The 22222-nt window shown below is 37.7% G+C and overlaps 1 protein-coding gene across 9 annotated transcripts in view; it reads left to right on the top strand.

Moving 5' to 3' along the window:
• ATP2B2 (ATPase plasma membrane Ca2+ transporting 2) overlaps nucleotides 1–22222 on the top strand; it is a 398492-nt gene that overhangs the window by 89155 nt on the left and 287115 nt on the right. For all 9 annotated transcript variants that reach the window (XR_010305183.1, XM_064156366.1, XM_064156370.1 and 6 more), the window contains exon 2: nucleotides 13896–13947. The gene's annotated coding sequence lies outside the window, so the exon portion shown is untranslated. The remainder of the gene's footprint in view (nucleotides 1–13895; nucleotides 13948–22222) is intronic.

The raw sequence follows: 22222 nt of genomic DNA, 5'->3' as shown, positions 1-22222 counted from the left end.
TAATAAGCTTTATGAAGACAGACAAACGACTATACAAATACTGTTTTGAAGTCTGCACAGGCCCTGACTACCACAAATTGCAATGCTGCAAAGTGAATCAGATGCCTGCATCTTGGGAGCGGCTTGCCAGACAGGCTTGCAGAACTCTGAAAATGAAGTGTCACTATGTACAAGTGAATTCCAATTCTGATTGTATGAGTTGAAGTGACCACTAAAAAGGTTTCAAAACCTGAGAAATATCTCATTGGCGCAGTAAAATCTTGGGAGCTGCAGTTCATCTTGCCTATTTTTTGTGGTTGGAATTTGAGCTGACATGAACTTTGTTTGCATGGAAATGGGAATCATTGTGTTCTGGCCTTGCAATAAGTTTTGAATGGACTCTGCCATTTAGGAAGATGAGATATATTAGATTTTGTTTTTCTCTGCAGTAATAAATGACAGTGTTTTTAACAGTTTATTCACTAAAGGGGTTTTTGTTTTTGTTTCTTCATGCTTTGTGAGGTTGGCCAGCTGCCATTGAAATGAACGCAGTCACACAATTATTGTAAACTGAAAGATTATTTTAGCAATACTCAGCTTGTATTATTTAAGGTAATGTTCAGTCTTGCCGTTTCCGTTTTGCTGTCCAGATACTTTTTTCTCTAGGCTTACATTATGACTTTGTCTTCCAGGTGTATGCAAACCACATAGGCTTTGTGTGTGTTTCTCTGTGTGAGGGCAGGGAGCACCTAAGCATTAGGGTGCTTTTGTTATGTTTATTTTGTTGTTGCTGCTTGTTTTGCTCTTTTTAAAAGCTGCTGTCCAGAGATAAATGCAAATGTTGATTTTCCAATAGGAATTCTACCCTCAAACATAGCTTTGAGATTTACAGTCATTTATTCCTCTCTTAGCCTTCTCTACTACTCTTACACGGTTCTTGCATTTAGTGGCAAGGTTTGTAAATGTGCTGATTATTCGGCAACTCCTGTTACTGGGCTTGAAAATCTGATTGCTTCATTGTGGTGTGCTGATCACTTCTGACTGCCTGCCTCACAGGGGGTTGCAGAACACTTAGCAACTCTTGCATCTGATCCAAACCTCTCCACTGTCACGTCATGTCTTCTTTGTTTTGTGGTGTTAATTTTTGAGCCTCTTTTCTGTGAAGTGAAGGTGTGGCAAGAGCAGTAACTTCAGGGAAACAGTTTATGAAGTTGAAAGGTATTGATCTGTGTCCTATGGAACAATAAATGATTGGCTTTGGGAACAGTTTTTTGCTGTGATTCACCTGCTCTGTCTTCACCTACAGTGTTTTGATGCATTACTGTGATAAGTGCTGGCATTTCTTTTAGTTTCTTATCCTAAACCTGTATGTCTAGGAAAGACAGCTTGTTCATCTTTATATTGTCAGTGGAATGATTCCAGTCATAAATCCCAGGTGCTGAGGAACATGCTTCACGCAGATGTGACGTACTGCTACTCGACTGCAAGACTTGCACATTCTGTTCACCTTCTTTAGCTCAGATGGCAAGCCGGGGGTAAAAACCTGTTTCATTTGCTTTGCTTTTGCTAGCTTATGTTTACATTGATTTTAAAAATTCAGTACATAGTAATGAAAGATTAAATATTTCAGATGCTACAGAAAAGGTCTCAGAGAAGGAAACCTATTTTATTACATTGCCCAAATTGGGTACATACAGTGTAATGGATGTGATGCCCCATCCACAAGAAGGGCCAGAAGGAGGAACTGAGAAATTACAGACCTCTCAGCCTGACCTCAGTGCCAGGCAAGGTCATGGAATAGATCATCTTGAGTGCCATCATAAAGCACCTACAGGATGGTCAAGGGATCAGGCCCAGCCAGCATAGGTTTAGGAAGGGCAGATTCTGCCTGACCAACCTGATGTCCTTTTATGATCATGTTATCCGCCTGGTGAATGTGGGGAAGGCTGTGGATGTAGTCTACCTGGACTTCAGCAAGAAATGTGTATATTTAGTGTGGCACTATAAATATATCAAATAGTAAATATAATGTGCGGTTCATGTGAGAAGTGTTTGGGGGAATGTATTTATTTGAGTCTTTAGCACTTAACACAATATTGGGGGTGTTGTTTCGAGGTAAGCTTTTGTTGTTGAGAGAAAACATAATTATAAAAGTCTGCTAAGATTTAAAATACAAATTTTGTAGCTTTTTTAAATGGCATTTTGTACTTACAGTTTTCTTTTGAACAGTGAACAGTTTTATGTTTGCCTTGTTTTAAAAAAATCATGTTATCTGTGTTTGATTTTGAGGTATAAATCAATCTATTATTTTTAACTTTGTCTTTCATTTTTGTTCAAAAATGCTTTTTCTTTTTTCAGGCAAACTTTTGGTAAAGCTTAGCTGTTGATGTTGAAGTTTGTTCTGTTACTAGGAAGAAAAAAGGACAGCAATGGGAAAGAAGCAGAAAAAATTAAACCCTCAAATGGCCAAAAGCTGTTTCTGTGATGCCTGCAGCTCAGCTCCAGAATGGCTATGGGCAAAGTACATGGCACATTATCTATGTGCTGATCCTGTATGTTACTACCTGAGGGATAAACACAGTTTTGACTCTTAGGTTTTCCTTTTGCAATATAATAACTTCTGTCAGACTGCATTCCCTATCTGCACATTTTCTTTTGTCCTGGCTATAAAACACATTACCTCTAAGGGGAAGCTGTACAGTCAACCTCTCAGGACATATGGGGAACACATCCTCTGAGACTATCAAATGCAGGGTAGACGAGAAATAGAATGGGCTTCAAAAAAGACATTGTAACATCTTCTGTTCATGGATCCTATAGATAAGTGGGATAGAAGCAATGCCTTTGGTGGCAAAGTGCTTTCTGTGACAGCTGATGAGTCCCTAGAGGGAGATCCTGCCTGCACTGTGTTGCTGTAGGAAGAGGTGCAACGTCACAGTGAGCTTGGCCTAGAGAAGCCACTTTATCAAGGCAGAGTTTTTCTGGATCTGTGTGTGGGTGGCTTCCTGCTGGAGCCCGCAGAGCTGTCAGTATTGCCTTCTTGTCACAATAGTGTGGGGGAAAGCTATGCAGTAGAAGGCTTGAAGAGCTAAGAAAATTTTAAAAATACTTTTCCTTCATGCTTTGCTGAAAGATAACTATTTTACCTTTAATAGAAGAGAGATTATAATCACTTGTTTTTTTAGGAGGAGTATTTGGTGTTGTATGCCAGTGAATTCTTTTATGAAGAGATTGCAAGGTATAGTTCTAGGCACCTTAAAATAGTGGCAATAAAATAGTATTTCTGAAGCACAGGCAGAGGTCTCAGGCACCTAAAAGTACTGGTAATAAACCAGCATTCCCCCACAGAGCCCTTGTAAGCATTCTTTCAAAAGGCCAGTCAGAGATGGGAAAAGGGATAGTTTAGTTACAGTTAACTGTCAACCGCAAGAAAATTTTTCACTGGCATCTCATAGTTTCATTTTACTTGATAAAATATAGTTATCTGCTTTATAATCAAAAGCATTTATCTGGAACCACTCCTAAGTGTGCCAGGAAAATAATTTTTGTATTTTAGCTAGGTGAAGAAAATTTAGTTGCTGCTTTTGAATCCTGGGCATTATTAAACAGGCAAACTATAACATGTGTTCCATAAAAAGCAAGATCAGTTTAGAGAGAAATCAGAGTCAGATGCTTTCTGTCATACATAATGTCATAGCATGAGCATGTGCATTTTGTCTTTATGGTCTCATCCCTAATTCACATACCCTTCAAAATTCCTTGTTCTTTGTTCTTACTGAGGAGGCAGCTGAGAAGAAACTGTAAGACTTGCAAGATAAGAGGAAGGACTCAGAAATACCTAATCTTCTGCAAACTTTTGTATCTTTCTGCACAGCAAATACCACTTTACCAGGATTATAGTCCTGTTCCTTGTAAGAATTGTTGCTTTAAATGGGACCGGAAGTACTCTGAGAATAATTATTCCTCTACTGCTTTGGAATTTATTAGACAGTTTTCAGTCTGCCCTGACCAAAATTCTTTGTTACTGACATTGAGACAAAAAAAAAAAAAAAAAAAAAAAAAAAAAAGAGGGAGGAGAGGAAGAAGGAAAGGGAAGATATGACATCTAAGTATTATGCTTCTTGCAAGGGATAGAGATATTAATCAGATTTATTTCCTTTTATCTGCACTGTTTTTCTGATGTGTATCAAGACAATGATAGAAGTCTTCAGAAACAGAAATCAACAGCAACAAGCAGCAAATGTTAAGGGAGGTGGTTATATTCTAGTAACTCCAGAAATTCTAATTGAGGTGGTTGTTCAAGTCAGCTTCACAGTTGCCTTATCTGCCTCATAGGCTTTACCTGTAATGTTTCTTGATGTTTGCCTGTAATTGTAATTTCCTGATAGGTATATATCCATTTATAAACTCCAAGATAGAGTTGTCATTAATAATAGACCGAATGTGATGCAGAAGCAATGCTCATTTCCTTTGAAGGGGGAAATTCTTTTTCTTCTTGAACTAGAAAGGGGTCAAAATAAGCCAGCATACAGCTGAAGGCTGTATTGGAACTGCAGTGTGTGTGACAGTAACTATATTTATGACATGGAACAGAATGATATTACTCCTTTGGCCAACAAAGATGCATTATATACAGATCACTCTGAAATTGGGATATAGCTGCATATTTAATTTATCCATCCTTCATTACCAAAAGAGTTCTAACATAGCAGTCTTTAACATTCGGTATTGCATGATGCTTTTGGACAGCAGCTTAGTGCAAATTCTCTGGCAGCCTGTATTTTTTTTTTTTTTTTTAATTCTTTAAGAGTGTTATGTGGTGTGGGACTTCAGTGGCAAGATACCTTGCAATAGTTCAAGTTGTAATTACATGCTGTAATTAATAACAATATATATTGCGGAATTATATGTTCAGTTACTTTAAGTAGTGGGCGAACCAGCTATGACAACTCCATCAAACTTGATTTAAGAAAATGCTAGAAGACATCTTTACATAAATTGTTGTTGAGTATATTGGCTGGCACCATACTTTTCAGGTGCTTTGAAAGACCTGAACAGAGAAAATAAATTAATTCACAGGTAAAAGTTTGTCAGAGAAAAGTTTAACCACAGTTGTGTGAATAAGGAGGTAAATTGTTTCTTAGATCCAGAATGTTGTGATGCACCTAATGGATGCTCAGCTTACTTTGTAGGAACTCATTTAATTACTCCCACAGTGATCCTAAACTTTTGGCTGAGGCAGGCATCTATTTGATGAATAAATCTACTGTGAAAATCCCCTGTTCTGTCTACAATTCAAGTGGGATGCAAAGTAGAGGTAGGTGAACTTGTTCTGGAGCAGAACTCCTCTGTAACAGCATTGCAGTCATGTCTGGGGCTGGAGTTCAGATCTTCCTACAGTGCTGTGCTCTGCCAGCAGACAGGCACTTATACTGTCCCTCAAGCCATGTAAATGGATGAAATAATAGGAAGGTGTGTTGAAGCATTGTGTGAATGGTGGGGGTTTTCTGGTTTTCCAAATTCACAGTAAGATGCTTGCAGTTAGGATCTGCCTGTCTGGCAAACTGCTGTAATTTCAGTGGTTTATAGCTCTTTTCCTAGGAGAAGATTGTTAGCTAAGCTGCAGGTTATCCCTTGGCAGGCCTTGACTGTGGCTATGACCTTTATACAGCAGGATGCACTCTCCACTAGCCAGCAAAACTCACTGGGAGCAGAATTAGAGCCTTTTTCCTCTGATGTGTTGACTTTATGCACAGTGTTCTCTAGTGGATGAGAGAGGTTCTCTAAAATGGAATGAAGCTGTTTTCCAGTGCATATCAGCTGAAAAACTTCCCATAGATATTCAGATAAAAAAGAAGCAGAAGAAAGCACAACAAGGAAAGTCCTTGTTATCCTTTTTGAAATATTTAAGTAGTAGTGCAATAAAAATTAATAGCACAGCCTGTCCTGTGATGCAGTCAGGCTCACAGATCTTGTGAACATCTGGTAGAGCTGCAAGCAGAGCAGTAGATTAAACCCTATTTTCTTTGCATTACTAAAAAGGTTAAAAGTTTTGCTAGACTGTTTGGTGAATTTAATAGTAAGGCTGATTCATCTTTCTTTCATGAAGGCTTGCAGTGCTGTGAGCTGTGGAGATACGTTCAAGTTGGGCATTTAAACTCACATGGAACTGCTGGGTGAAACTCACTGCAGTCCTTTGTACAGAAGTAAGGTCACAGAAAGGAGTCCTCTGTATACATGGAGCAGACTGGAAACATTCCTTTGTTGCGGTGTTGTAAATGTATTTACAATTAATGTAGCTAGCATAAATTCTAATTACTATTTTTTTTTCCCCTTGGGAGGGGGTGAGAGTTATGTATTAGTAAACAAATTTTCCAAGCTCTTGAAGAAACATACTTTAATAAGCATCATTTCAGGAGGGTAGCTTCTTTCTCCTTGTATTAATTGTTTCTTAAATATGGATTTGAATCAAAAACTTTGACAAAAAAGTTTATGACTGTTATGAAAATAATTCATAATTATCTTTTTTCTTTTTCCTTCAGTTGGTCATTTTTGTTCTTCACAGACTAGAATAGCACTGTGAAGGGAGCACTTAAATAGAAAGAAGATATTTCTTGTCCATCACACTCTGAAATTAAACTTTCGATATCAAGTTATTGCCTTAGAAATAACTTAAAAAAATTTACATGCAGAGAAAAGTACATAGTGGGGGAAGCTGTTGAACTAGTTATTACATAACGCTGTGTTAAATCCTCTGTCACTGAACAGAGTCTTTAAAAGTGTTTCTTCATGAATAAATGAAAAACATACATCCATACAATGAAAAATATCAATGATTCCTTGACCACATAAGGGGTCATTGATCCTTTTATTGTATGGATGTATTTTAACAAAATCATAAAGGGGAGGCTGATGTTGCTAGACCTGCTGCAGAGATTTCTAATGAGAAATTGGTATGCAGTTTTGTTGGATGCTTTGAAAATTCTGTTGCTCATTTACATATATTAAGAAAGTAGGAAGGAGAGAAAGGGGCCATGTCTAAGGAGAACACTTCATTATACAGTTAGTGAAGTAAAGCTCAAAAATACCAGTGGCAAGTTGAATAAAAAGTAAGATGTGAGGAATACATACTCTTGAATAGTGGCTACAGTGGAGAGAGTATTTGGACTTTGACATAATACTTCCATTATAGAAAGATGGCAAGGAATTATAAATGACATGAGACAAAGGAGTGGCTTATCCACAAGGCTTGGGTAATAGAGCCCTTCCTAGCTGATGAGTTTAAGACTTCTAAGTGAGAATGATGAACTTTTCTTTCCCACAACTGGTTTTGTTTCAGAAAGCTTGCTAGAAGAATACAGCCATTTAGTGTCTGTGTTCATTAAACCTGTCATTTGTTGAGATAAGTGCGCAAGTTGTATTTTTTGTGCTAAATCAAGTTGCTTGCTTTATGGTTTTGCTTATCCCCCGTCGACAGCTTCTGCTATCCTGCTGAAGCCTTGGAGGCATTGCTGTTATGTAAGGCCACGCACAGTGAACGTATTTTCTTGTGTTCTGCATGGATGCTATTTATTTTTTGTCTACTGCAAGTGCATCTGTCTTATTTGTAGCCATAGTAGCCTATGGTTATGCCATTTCTTCCCCCAAAATGTTTTCCAATTATTAAAAAAAATCTTCATACTTCTTTTTGGCAGAGAGTTGGTAGCAGGTTTCATTTTAGCATAATGAGACATGTGGTGCGAAGTGTCCATGCTGTCATGGTGTAAGGCTGCCTTGCCGCAGAGGTGGATGGCAAGAGCTAGCGACATGCGGATCCTCCATCTGATTCCCTTTGTGCATGCAGTTAGCCAGGCAGGAGCTGGCTACTGTGCCATTTGCTGGCCGAATGCCAGTGTGACACATGGGCAGAGCTAGGAGTAGCCAAGAACTCTTACATGCCTCAAAAATATGGGATTTCCAGTTGGGAATGCCTGAAAAGCAGCATTTTGTTAGTCCTTGATTTGTGCTTTGAGAAAGAATAAAATACATGTTTTGTCTAATAAATTATTTCTCAAACAAAAATTACAGATTTTTTGAGACTAAAAGGTGTATCTTCTTCCATTTTGAGCCAGATTTGATAGTGTGTTTATCATATAACCCTAAACTGTCTAGAAATATTATTGGATCACAGAACTGACCTATGGGAGAAAATCATCTACTATCTATGTTGAATACAGCTGTAAAGCTCCATAATACCATAGAGCTGGTGTTATCTGAGAATTTTTCCAGACCTGGTCATCTTCTCAAGTCAGAGAGACAAATTATTGAAGGAACTGATAATAACTCCTGTTTATAAAGGAACAATGAAGGTGTTTGCACCTAAGCTGGGTCATAATTGTATTATTTTCTTTGAAATCAGTAGAGTTCTGCTATAAATCCAGCCTTATTGTTACTACTAAGATGGAATATTTATAAAGTATGTCTAATGTGGCTGTGCCTTTTGACCTACTCCTAAATATTCTTAATAAAATCCCCACATTTTATAAATACAAAAGTTCAGTCTCTTATGATGTGGATTGGACATCACCTGGAATCTTTTGAAATATATGGCTTTGATTCCAGCCCTTAAAATCTTAAATACCTGTTTCATTATTTACTTTAAAACTGAATACCTAAGGGAAGCAAAGAGATGGACCACTTAGAAGACTCTTACCTGTGTTTTTTCAGTTTTAAACCCACAGTAGATCATCTTTGAATAAAATAGAGAACACAAATTAATATCTGAAGCCACTAACCATGCTTAGTACAATATAGGTCAACAGCTAATGCACAACTGTGCCTAGTAACATTTTCATGTCAGATTCATCTGGATCTAATATAGAATTTTAGGTAAAATTGTTGCTATTTGAAATACTTAAGTATATAAATATTTAGTGGATTGAGGTCAGAATTTGGTTGTTAGGTGTTGAATGCCTTTTTTTCCCCCACCCATTCTGTGCACCTAGACAGCCAAAGTAGAGAAATAATGAAAAAACAAAGGAAAAAGAGCAACAAAACCCACCGCTAACAGCTTTATGATCATGTCTGCTGTCTTCTAATTGCTAACAGTTTAAGTCACTAATGAAATAAAACATGTGTGAGGGCATCAGTGATCCAAGATCTCCAGGTGAGAGGAATGTGATTATTTTAATTAATGCATTTACAAGTTTTGTAACTGAGAAGATAAGCAGTGTTGTCTGTTTAGTGCCTACAACTTTCTTTGAGTTTCATGAACCATTCAAGGTGCCTGAAATTTCAACTTGATTTTGCTGTCAGTCGCTTCAGTAGAGGAAGCGCCAGGTTTTGCATGATTGAAAAGATGTAAAACTGATATAGGACAATGTTTCCAGCTAACATTTCTAGCTAGATCTTGTCTGAGAGACAGAACAACCTCTTCAGAAGAACACCCTTGACTCACATAATAGAACAAGGAAACCCATCACTTGCTGCTTTTTCAGTTCATCATCTGATGAGAGATGACAGTAGCTGTACCACAGCCACTGAGAGGCTTTACTGCCTGTCTCTTTGACATATTGAGCTAACACATAGGCTGTCAGTTTTGTTTTGTAATGCTATAATTACTTACACTGAAATCCTGGGGAATTAAAAGAAGGGTGAGATGCAGTTCCATTGTAAGCTAAACTTGGAATAATGCTACCTTTATGGAAGGTGGGAACAATCGAAGGTGTAGAAGAGGTCTCTACCGCTATTGCAGGAGGGTAACAGTGGAAAACAAAATATCCTCCAATAACCATTTAATTAAAAATTGAAGTAATCCTTCTCTTTCCATGGTAATGCATTTTCCAAGTATCATTGTAGTTTTTCTTGCTTGTTGTCCTTCGTGACTTGCAAATGTGACTTAATTTCTCTGCCAGATTGACTTGTAGATGCAGAGTTAATTATGGAAGCTTTGTCAGTGCCACAGCCCTCACATTGTGTGTATTGTCTGCTAGTATGTCCACTGCAGAAAAATGGATGTTGATTTGCCTGTTCTAGAGTTTCATTCATGCAATGCTTAAACATTAGTAAAGTTTGACCTAGGATGCAAGCACCAAATGGAATAAGATTTTTGAAAGCACTGGCCTGCAGATGCCTTTCCTCCCAGTCCTCAGGCAGCTGACCATTTTATTTATCCATCCCTGCTTCACCCACAGCTCTTCTACTCTTTATTTTAACAAAACCTTTATGTTTGATTCAAAATCTACATCCTTGATAACTTTTTAACAAATTAAGCTTGATTTTCTTAAAAGATGTTATGGTATAGCAGCTGCATTCTAGGACATTTAGAGATAAAGTAGAAGGAAATTCAGTGGTGCTGCAGTGAACATACCTCACTGAAGCTTGTTGTAGAATGAAAAATATAAAGCAACTCTGAGAGCTCTAAGCTACACTATAAATTTTGGCTTTGTTCAGATGCCAAATACTGATGTCATCTTTCTAATGGTACTAAAGCTTTTGTCTTTGCTAAGATCATTCTCTATATTTATATACATATGTAATGGTAGGAAACATCTTTCTGCTTGAACCTTGTAGATTTGTGCATCAAAATAATCTCTCACAGCCTTTGCAGATTACATTTATGTTGTCTTTTGTGAATGGCATGACATGACGTGTTTTGTCCATTGGTTGTAAATGAGTAAATCAAATAAAGGAAATAATGGAAAATCTTAACTGTCAGATGGCAAGGGTGCACATACTGAGTAGTGGAAAATACTGACAGTGGAAAAGCTCTTTTTAGGTTTTGGAATAATTGTGTGTTGCTTGAAGCACACAACTAGGAGAGTTTAAACAGTTATTAAAGAATGGTGCCAGATCTTATCACTGAAGTCATGCATATAGATTGGCCATCCCCATGCAGCACTGCAAAATGTGTGAATGAGGTACCCATACTAAAAATAAACCTGTTGAATGCTGTTCCTAAATTTCCATAGAATACTGGATAAATTGTTCTAGTTTAGCAGTACAACATTATTTCCAACATTGAGTTAAAAAATACGTTTAACCCCACAGCATTACAATGATAAAATAGTTTCAGGCTGCCTTTGTTTGTTTGGGCATTCATCAGTGTTGAAAAACAAGATCAAACAAGCAAGACCACACCAAACAAGATAAACGTATGAGAAGTATAAGAGAATGAAAATGCTGCCTTGAGATGGGGTTAGAGCTGAGGCTTGTGCAGTGGATGAACAGCATATGAGCTGAATCTTGCAAGCAGGCACTATGCAATATTCTACAGGTTTCACTTGGCATCAGAAAGTCTTTACCTAACATATCTCTGAGTATCTACAACCAGATTAGTTAATTAAATTCAGAACCATTGTAGTTCTGCCCTAGCATCATTTGCACTAAGAACTTTTGCATTCTGGCTGTGTGGGAAGCCTGATAGGGGTACTGATGGTATATTGATGAAGAGTCTGCCATTGGCATCTCTATGACTCTTCCAGGTTTTTAAACATTGAATGAATGGGTGCTCCCATCAATTTCTTTATAGTCAAATCTGCAGTTTGACTTGGGAAGATGAAACCTTTCCCTTATCAGAAACTGTAAAAAAAAAAAAAAGTCAATAAATGCTTCTCTCTCTAGTAATTTTTTTTCATTATCAATTTCTGGATGGTTATTCATATTTCCAGCCGGCTACAGCAAATGACTGTTTGCAGGCATACTGAATTTCTGCTCCAGCAAGGGTCTGAGCTATTTAGGGAAACAAATGAAGCACAGAGGATTTTATTTAACAATAAACTTTGTATGAATTTGATTTTTTTCATGAGTGACTGGCTTTCTCAGATCAAACTGTTATGGGGAGCTTTTCAGCAATATGCGGTACCTTGAAGAACTTTAATTTTCTAAAACTCTTCGAATGCCAGATGAAAGCATAAAGTGATATTGATCTGGTCGAGCCTTAAGTAATGCCTGATCGAAGCAGCAATGCATTTTAAAATTAGCATTGATTACTCTAGGACTTACAGTTTTACAGTTCTGGTCTCTAGCTTTGTTATCTTTCCCAATCTCAAAGTACCTTTGTAGAGTCAGAGAAATAACACTGAGAGCACTGATTTGTTTGAATGATCATCCTAGTGTGTGAGCATTTTTATTTTCTGAATTTAAACTCAAACAGTCTTCCTGAGGTGGAAGTACTCTACTGCTGTGGCAAATGGAGGCAGGAGGATTAACAACGTACCTGTGCGGTTAGGTAATCAGACACTTGTTCCAACCAAAGCCTCAAATACTGAGGTCTGGGAGTTGAGGTGTCAACAAAACAGGACTAAGTATTCTTATCACTGTGATATCACTCCATCTCTTCTGCCTTGAGCCCTGAGCTGGGAGTCCACTTTTTTACTCATCTATTTTGCATCACTATCATCTTTGCTGTCAAAGTTGTTTTGACTTGGTGTATTTTAAAGCTATTGCATGTAGATATTGTTCTCCTAATATGTCTCACTGTTTGTGATTAGTTTGATTCTGTGCTGCAAATGGCCCAAAATGGTATCAGATTCTTGAATTGCATTGCCAGTTTATGGAGAAGCTGGACTGCTTTTGTTTAGCTCCAGTATCATGCATGCAAATCAAAATGACAGAGCTCAAGTTTTCAACCCTTTTTGTGTACTTCGGATATCTCTGGAGTAAATGTGGAAAAGTGATGTTGGTAGCCCAGGCAGTGGAACAAGGTGTTTGACTTGGAACTTCTTCCAGTACTGCTCTTAGCAGAGGATGAAAGAAATCTATTTTGCTCACTTGGAGTAATTAGATTCCATGGCATGTCTATCAAGTGGGATAGCCTTTTTCTTGGCTGGATTTCAGTTTCATTATGATGTGTCACCTGCCTAACTTAGCCTTGATTTTCAAATGTGTTTTATCATCCTTTTAATTTCTGAATTGAACAAGTGTGCATTGTTCACAATGAAACTCAGATATTCAAGAGATTGCTTTTGGGCTGCTAATAACATAATGCCCACTCAGTTGGTGTAGCATTTTGTTACCTTCTGATAAAGAATTTGTTGGAAAAATTTGGAAATGTATCTGTTGTGAAACACTTGGGAGGCTGTTACTGCTACATGACTGCATGCATCTCACAGCTTAGTGCAACAACTACCTTACTAGCAAGAGGAGTTTAACAACACTAAATTTAACAAGTTTAAGATGAATTTAACAAAACTGCTTATCAAGTTGTGTCCTGACAGATCTGATGCTAACAGAATATTATGTCTCTTCTTATTTAATGTCATCCTTGGAATGTCTTAAAATAAATTCTTTGTTGAAAAGTTAGCAATCCTGTAATTAGACTTGTGAGCTCAATTGATACCAAGATGTTTGTAATTCTTGGAGGAGATGTTTGTCTTCATCTCATCTAAAAGAGACTGAGTAAAGCTTTCATATACACTAATGTGTATATTTATTTTTCCATCAAAATATTTCATTCTTAAGAAAATTTGAGGTTATCAGTTCTATTTCAGGCTTATAGGCCCTAATGCTACTACAAATTCATAGAATCCCAGGTTGGGAGGGTTTTTAAAGATCATCTGGTCTGACCTTATTTGGGAAGAGCATAGTCTAAACAAGATGAGCCAGCACCCTGCCAACTGAATCTTGAAGTGTGCATTGCTGGGAAAATGTTTATAAATGGCAACAAGTGTAGTAGCTTTTATGTGTATGACTATTTTGATTTTGTTGTTGTTATTGTTAGACAATTTAAACGCTTTTTTATATTGAAATATATCTTAGGTGGTGTTTTTTGAAGGCTCATTTTAAAATCTGCCATTAGAGAAGGAGTAAGAGAGATGAGATTAATTTTATTAATAAAAACATTTGGATCTAGATGAAATGTTTTAAATGGGCTGCTTTTTATCTAGGCATAATTTGTATTTCCAAAACAGAAACTATTTATTCTTTGTTTTTATTAGGGCTTGCATGCTGTGGCACTGAGGTTGCACCACGCCGCGCACTATGCTTATGGTAAGCCTTATTTCATCTTAAATAAGTTATCATTCCAGGAGATACTATTTTGTTTGTCAGTATGTAATTAGAAATGGTCGCAAACTCACTGACTTGACCTTAGTCTTTATCTTTTGCATTGAAATAGTGATGAATTTCCAGTTTTATACAACATCCAGTGCAAAATTAGTTTTGAAAATCTGTGAAGAATCTGATAATGGCTTCAAAGTTTCAATGGTTGTGTTAGAAATTGCAGACAGCAGCACAAGGCGGGGATATTTTTGGAGCTTAAGTAATGCAGTGGCATCCTAGTTCATGACTGGTCCCCAGATGACAAGAAGATGCAAACACTAACATGAAAGGCCCAGCTTAGGGTCCAGCAAATCCCATTTTGTCCATGCTCCATGTCTTCAGGCTCTTTATCTATGCTGAGTAGTTCTCCATGGCTGCCAATTCTTTGGCACTTCTTAACGTAACTCAGTTAAAAATATTGTATAAACTCGTTTTGTATAGGCAAAATAAACCCCTGTGCTGCTCCAAAGTGGCACCGCACATTTCTTCAGTTCCCTTCTCCTCCAAATATTAGCAAATTACCATTTTTACTATGGCGTTGACATGAAAATAACCCAAATTTTGGAATTAAGCCTCATGTTTATCAAATGATTTCCAACTATGCTATGTACTCTTTTGAGCTGTTAAGTAGAAAACACCTTCTGTATTTCTGGGTTTACTGAAACGTATTTTTAAAGTAACTATTTTTCCTCTTGCTTTTACTGGAAGCAGCTTGAATCTTCATGTAGTTCTCCCATACCTGCCAAGGGATGTCTGGACTACTTAGTGACCTCTGCTTCTGAGACCAGAAGTTAATAAACAGCCTTCCCTAGCTGACGGGATTAGAGATGTCAGAGGAGTGGCCAAGGCTTTAAGGGACACAGTCTTTTAATCTTCTTCCCTAGTTCACTTAAATTCAGTCAGCCACTGAAAATCTGCTTTATTAAGCTGTCAAGGTAATCAATAGACACATTCAGTTAAGCAGCTTCTTGGTATTTGTGAGAGTCCAGTCACATTCATAAATGTACTTCTGCTTCCTGAAAGAAAATGTTTAATCCTACTATAGTCATTGGCTTCTTAATAGGCACACTTACCTGTGGGGACAGTTTGTCTTGCAGGGTCTGGAGCAGCTGGCAGTAAAGGTTTATGTGCATCTTTGCAGATCATGACCAAGGTGCACAGTACATGTAATTACTCATTGCTTTAGAATAAGAGTTAATGCAAGAACAGAAGTTAACATCTGTCAGGTCTTTTTAATGCCAAAGTTTCTGTACTTCCAGGTTCTGTTTTTTATGCACTTTTCCCTCATTCTGACAACTTTTCATGTAATGTGCAAGGTTGTTTCTGTACTGCGTTGTACGATGTAATGGTGTTTGGAGCAGTTCAACTGTTTTGCTGGTGCTTGTTGGAAGCTTGGGAAGTCTGTGAGGATCTTGGCACTCAGTCTGCCAATTCAATTAATTGGGGAGCCCAGAAAGAAGCCCAGCTAATGGCTCTTAATAATTTCATTTTTTGTGTTCTCAGTTTTAAAACATTGGACCAATATTTTGTTCTCTGAAATATGATGAAGTCCATCTAGCAGTTAACCACTGCAGCCTTTGCAGTGGTTCTTAATTTATCTTTACACGTTTACTGCATAAGGCGCCAAGCTTGGCATCACTGAGCTAAAATAGTTTTTGCAACAAATACAAGAAAGCATTGTAGTCTCAAGGGTTTATAGTTAAATTTGACTAATGCAAATTATGAGTTAGGCAAGTCTGACAGTATTGTCAGTCTGATTTTTTAAAACTCATTTTATCAAGGCTAGGAGAAAGACATAGATAAAAGCAACTATAGCTTTTCTGAATTTGATGGAAAAGTTAATTTCATGTCGTCCAGTTTTTCTTTAGTGGTTTTGAGAGGGAGAAAATTATTGTAACAGAGGATTGGAAATCTTGCCTACAAAACACTTTGTGAAAGGGAATCATGTATCTAGTGTGACAAATTCTCCCTAGTCAGATAAAATTGTTTGGTGCTTCTTTTTGCTTATATTTTACATTTCTAAGAAAAAAAAAAAAGGAATAAAATTATGATTGGAGAGATCAATTAAAGCTATCTGTACACTAGTTTTAAAAAAACAAAATCAATTTACAGTCCATGTGCTAGAAAGTTCCTCAGTGCAACTTTTGTATTTGTACTATATTTGCGAAGATTTCTGTTGTCTCTGAGGAACTGGTGCAAATATAAATGGATTGCTTATCAGTTGTGAATCAAGGCGAAGTCATACATCTAGACTCATAAATACACAGTTAATCTTTTATTATCTATAGTATGTCCACAATAAATGATGATAGATGACAACAGACGATGCTGAATTTATGTTTTCAAAATAGCTTTATCAGTTGACATGCTTCTAATACAGTACAAAATTACTGAGCTTTCCTCATAAAGCTCCCAGTTTATTTTCAGATCCCCCTGGTACTCTAAATGGAACCTGGCATTGTTCTTCACCTCCTGATGTATGGTGTACTCTGATTAATGTGGTTTGGAGGTTGCAATTCTCTCGAATCGTTTGTCAACTCTTATCTGCTGTAATTTTGATGACAATTCTCTCCAAGAATGCAGTCTATATTCCTGAATGTAGCACCAATTAAACACTTCAGAGTGCAGGGAATGGTGTTCTTGTATTTACTAATACCACCCTTACTGTATGCCTGCCTTGTATCCCAAAAATGCTTCTTGTGGCCAGATGTTTTTTTAATTGACCTTTTAAAAACTGCTACATATAAATACAAGTCGTTTAACTTCTGCAGAGATGGGCCTTTGATTCCAGGTGCTTATAATTAGATTAATTTACAAAGTAGATCAAGCCACTGAAGGCAGCATGGGAAAACTGTCTGAGAGCTTATCAAATTAGCCAAGTAGAGCAATTAATCAGACCTTAACTGTTAGGCTTCTTTTTTTAATCATCACCCTGAACAGTGCACAGTGCTTTTCGGCTTCTATTACAGAAGGCATTTAATGTGAAGCTGCATTTGATGATACAGTTTCCTGGTTGTCTTCTTGTGACATGCACGTCTTGGAGTGTCAGCAGTGGTTAGCAAGCAGTTCCACAAACTGCATCTCTTTCTGAAACCCACTGACACTCCCAGTGCGCAGAGCAGTGTCCTGCTATGCGCTGAGCTGTAAATGTACAAAGAAAGTGTACAGCATTCTCTGGGAAAGTATCTGGCATCTGCCCAGAATTTCTGTGTCCATATAACGTAGTCCTGCCTAATGGTGTGTTTTCTTGCTTCTCTGATCACCAGTAGCTCTAAATGGCCAAAATCCTCATCCTAGATAGTACTATAATAAGTATGGTATTAGTATAAGCTAGAAAAAAAGGTCATTTTTTGTTTTCATTATTCAAAAGTTTTCCCACACTGAACTGTATTAGGGAACTGATGTAACTTCTACACATTTTAATTTTTTTTTTATTGTGGACTGCAAGTATTATCTTTCAGCATGCTGTTCTTTCCTCTGCAGACATTGTGCAGGGTGGACATACAATTTTACCTAAACACTAACTTGTCAGTGAACGTGTTCAGTGGGCAGCCCTTCTAAAACTTCTGGTTGCAGTGTGATAACTGTTAGCCATTCAAGTGTCCTTAAAATGATATTTATAACAAATTCTTTTGATTTATTTAGAGTTGAGGAGCATTATGTGTATTGATACAAATTTCTTTCTTTCTTAACCCATTTGTAAATGATCTTGTGTTGTTAGATGGAGTTTTCTGCCTTTCACTGCAGAAAAAAAAAGAAGATTCCATAAGGTTGTACAAAGTGTACTTTTCCCTTGTGTCACTTCACAATAAACTGTGCTACTATTTGTCAGGTTTGGCCCTGACAAATTGGACCGTGGCCCTATAACATTGACATTGAATATGCAGAAGTGATGTCTCTGCAGACACAACCTTCACAGTTACCTTTTCCTTCTCTTCAAGAGGTCACTTGCCTTTTTCCATATTCATAATGAATCTTAAAGCATGTCAGAGAACAAGGAAGGATGAGAGTTAACACTTCTTGCTCCAAAGCTGGAAAAAAGACAACTCCAAGCTTGCAATCTGTGTTTTCTACTTTAAAAATTTAGGGAAGTGCTGTGATGCACTAACTTGACAGTGATTTTAACTTTCACCTATATAGCAGCTTTCTCCCCACAAAGTAAGAGCTAATTACAAAGGTTGAGTAATTTATTTTTTTAAAAGTATAAATTCTCTGCCCTTGTGTACTCTCTGAAAAACTCTCAAATACTCTGGTCTGCTTTGAGTGTATCCTAGCACAGTGCCAGAGGACTGTTAGTTGCATCTAGGTGAAGTATTTTCCTGGCTGTTAATAACCAAACACAGTGGGTGAATTGGTTAGTACAGGAGCGCAGTTGTGAGATTCAAATATGAGAGAGAATTATGAATGCTTCCTTCAGCATCACTAACAATGAGAATGTAATTTTCCTTAGGATATTTCTAAATACTGAACTGCCTCTTGTGTAGAGCTTAAATACAGATTTCATGTAAATTTTGAACTGATGACCACTGCTTGTGCCATCAGCACTCCTTGTGCCATCATCTCAATTCTGTTATTGTGATTAACCTGTAGTCTATGGCTCTTCCTTTACAAAATATTCAATGAAACAGCACACTGACTTGTGGCATTTATGTTTGAGAATTTTATCTATCATAGTTTCTAATACTGTCTTCTTCTCTGCTGTTAGATTGGTTTCTCCTCTTAATTTGTCCTTAGCCTTTTTATCCTAAATAGAATCATAGAATTAGCCAGGTTGGAAGAGACCTCCAAGCTCATCCAGTCCAACCTATCACCCAGGCCTATCTGGTCATCTAGATCATGGCACTAAGTGCCTCATCCAGTCTTTTCTTGAACACCTCCAGGAATGGCATCTCCACCACTTCCCTGGGCAGCCCACTCCAAAGCCAATCACTCTCTCTGGGAAGAACTTGCTCCTAAAATCCAGCCTATACCTCCCCCAGCACAACTTGAGACTGTGTCCCCTTGTTCTGTTGCTGGTTGCCTGGGAGAAGAGACCAACCCCCACCTGGCTACAGCCTCCCTTTGGGTAGTTGTAGATAGTAATGGGGTCACCCCTAAGTCTCAGATAAACACCCCCAGCTCCCTCAGCCTCTCCTCATAGGGCTGTGCTCTAGGCCCCTCACCAACTTTGTCACCCTTCTCTGGACACATTCCAGTACCTCAACATCTTTCTTGAATTATATCCAAAAACTAAACTCTTAACCAAGGTTATCAGTTTGAGTCAAGCTTTTCAAACCCCTTTTTAAAATTGGGAGTGATATTTTCTTGCCGTTAACTGTGAATATTAAATAAACCCCAAAATATGTTTATGAGTTCTTTTGAAAACTATAGAGTCCTTGAACAGCTGAAGATAAAGAGGAGGTGTTTGGTAATTATTTTGATATTATTGTAGGTCGATGACTGTGTTTGCCTTCAGAAGATAAAGAGTAGCACTAAAAGCTGTGTAAGCTGCATTTTATTTTATATCTCTGGAAAGGTTGTCTTTCATTTATCTGATGAATTTCTGTCACTTGACTTGATTTTTGAATCACTGAAAGGAAGATACAGGTTCAGTTTTAAATGATAGAGAAAACAGCTGAAAGAAGCCTGTAAATAGAAGTAATTAACACCCCCCATTCCCACACCCCCTGTGATTCTTTTTTTGTACTTGTTTAAATACAGAACTGGGAGGAGGTCTAAAAGCACTGTTAGAATATTTTAGCCAGCATGTATGTACTTTCACGATGCTTCAATCTGGTTGGTTATCTGGATACTGCTTTTTCTGGTGAAGGCTGGAAGACTGTGCTAAACATGATCTGAATTACTTTGGCAGTAATGAGTCCAAGACCACCTTCGTGTTTTCATGTGATCTTCTGCAACAAGTATAAGATACTTGTATGCCTGATGCATGAATCCATAGAGGAAGGAAAGATGGATGAGTTGTAAGGCTAAACAGTACCTTTGAATAGCTTGTTTTGTGAAAAAAACCTCAAGCATACAACTTGAGGACATTTTATTTTGTACAGGCTTGAATTAGTTCATTCTTCTGTCAACCTGTCATACATATGCTGAAATTGTCTACTGTATTTCACTGGTAAAATATAGCATTTGTAGTAAACTGAGCATGGTTTTGGGTGTTGGTGTCAAGGTCTAGAACTATTAATAAGATGTCATCTTAGTTCATAAATGGTAAACGTTAGAGCTGATTAAGTGGAAGCACTTGTTCCAGATTCACAGTCTTGGGGGTTTTCAGCTTATTGAACCACTTTCTAAAAAATAAGTAGCATTTCTAAAGCATGAGGATGCAGCAGCTTTCATGTATCTGTAAGACTGTACACATCAGGAATCCAAGCAGGACACTTGAAGTATCTGGTGGAAGATGCTACTGAGAAATTAAGATGCAAGATCAGAAATAACTGGCTGATATTACTACTGGTGGCGTTGCTGTGTATTTAAAGCTAGGCCATGACAGTACCAAAACTCGTTGCACTGCACTCACAGCACATCAGAGTCAGAATTAGCTGCCAGCAGGCTTTTGGTAGAGGAGGTAAAAAGTACATGGTGTTGGGTAAACCTGTGTTGGGCTTATGCAGGCTCAGCTTCACTGACTCCTACAACTCGTGGGTGGGAGCGTGGCTCTGTCAGCTCTTCCCTGCGTGTGCGTGTGACTCCTCCCTGCTGCTATGCCTCCCCTGTTATGTAGGTATTGTAGGCCATCTCTTAGCTGGGAACTGATCCGTGTGTGTGAGACGTATTTGGAGAACAGTTAGTGTTTTTGCACATGGTGAACTTCTCTGAAACAACTAGATTTCTCAAAGCCTCTACCCATGGATATCTTGAAGTAGCTCACTGACTGCTATCTCATGGGGCACTGCATATTTCTCTTTGAGGCAGAGTGAGCCTGGTCATGAATTTGAAACTACTACTTGCATTTTTAGGTTTTACTTATTTGTTTTTTTCCCCCCTAATTTCCATAATGAAATGTTAAAAATACCACACTTGAGAGCTATAGGAATATGGGGATAAATATTGTGCCATAATAATTGTATTTATGACATTCTTTCAGTTTCATTTATTCTCTGTCCACATTCCACTGATAGCAATGATAGCAATGTTTTTTACCATTCTAAATGGTAAAGCTGGAAAAGACATGCTGTGTTACTGATTTTTGGGAGTTATAATCCCTCTCCGTCTCATCTTCTATAGATCATATGCAATTTATGTTTAATACTTTAAGTTTGGGGTAACTATGTATGGTTAAGAATTCCTCAACTTCCTTATGCAGTAGCTGAGGTGTCTTATAAATGATCCATTTTGTCTAGGATTCTTAATCAAGGTCATTGTTATTTTCGTTTTGGTAGTTGGGAATTTTTCTCCTCCATGAAGTATATTATTTTCCTTTCAGAACCTTGATGTCACAGATGAAAAGCTGTATTGAGTAAAAGGAAAGTGGTGTAAAATCCCTTTTTCAATGATCTGAGTTTTTTTTTAACTTACTGTTTTCTATCAAGTACAAATATTTTTACATTCACTTAAGCACTGCATCAGTATTTCCAGCAAAATACTTCTTTTCCTCAAATTTCCTTTTTAATAAAACACAGTCTCTTTGAACTCTGCAGACCTCACCATCTGTTACTCAATTTTCACTCCATAAAATTTTGCTGACATCTGTTTAATCAAAAATATTTTTATAGTCATGGAGAAATTTAGTTCAAACTTGGTATTATGCTGTTCCTATACGCCAAATAGAAAATTTGAAAATAATGAACAGGAACTTATGGGAGAGGAAAACATTCAAATCAAGTCTGTTACCGCTTAGGGCATTCGAATCTGGAAGCGATAGTCCTCTTGCTGGCTGGGCTGTGGAGCTCTGCTTCCATAGCTTGCTGCTGTGCAGAGCCTTCCTGGGACAATCAGGGCAACTTACCCTGCCTTTACTAAGGCTGGCTGTTCCCCCATAGATGAATGTTTGGAGCAGCTGCTAGACTTGGGTTTGAAAATTCAGGACTATGTTTACCGGGCTTTGTCCCCATTTCTTACCCTGCTGTCCCCATCTCTGTACTTTATTCCTTTTTTTGCTTAATCTGGGTGAGGTAGCTCACCCCCATCAGCTTCTTCAGGCTGCTGAAACTCTGCTCTCCAGCATGGTCAGGACACCTGTAAGGCATTAATGAAGTAATAAAAGGAGGGGAGACAGATGCTCTTA

The sequence above is a fragment of the Pogoniulus pusillus genome, chromosome 16 (genome assembly GCF_015220805.1).
Source record: "Pogoniulus pusillus isolate bPogPus1 chromosome 16, bPogPus1.pri, whole genome shotgun sequence".
Lineage (NCBI taxonomy): Eukaryota > Metazoa > Chordata > Aves > Piciformes > Lybiidae > Pogoniulus > Pogoniulus pusillus.
This window is presented reverse-complemented; position numbering and strand designations above follow the sequence as displayed.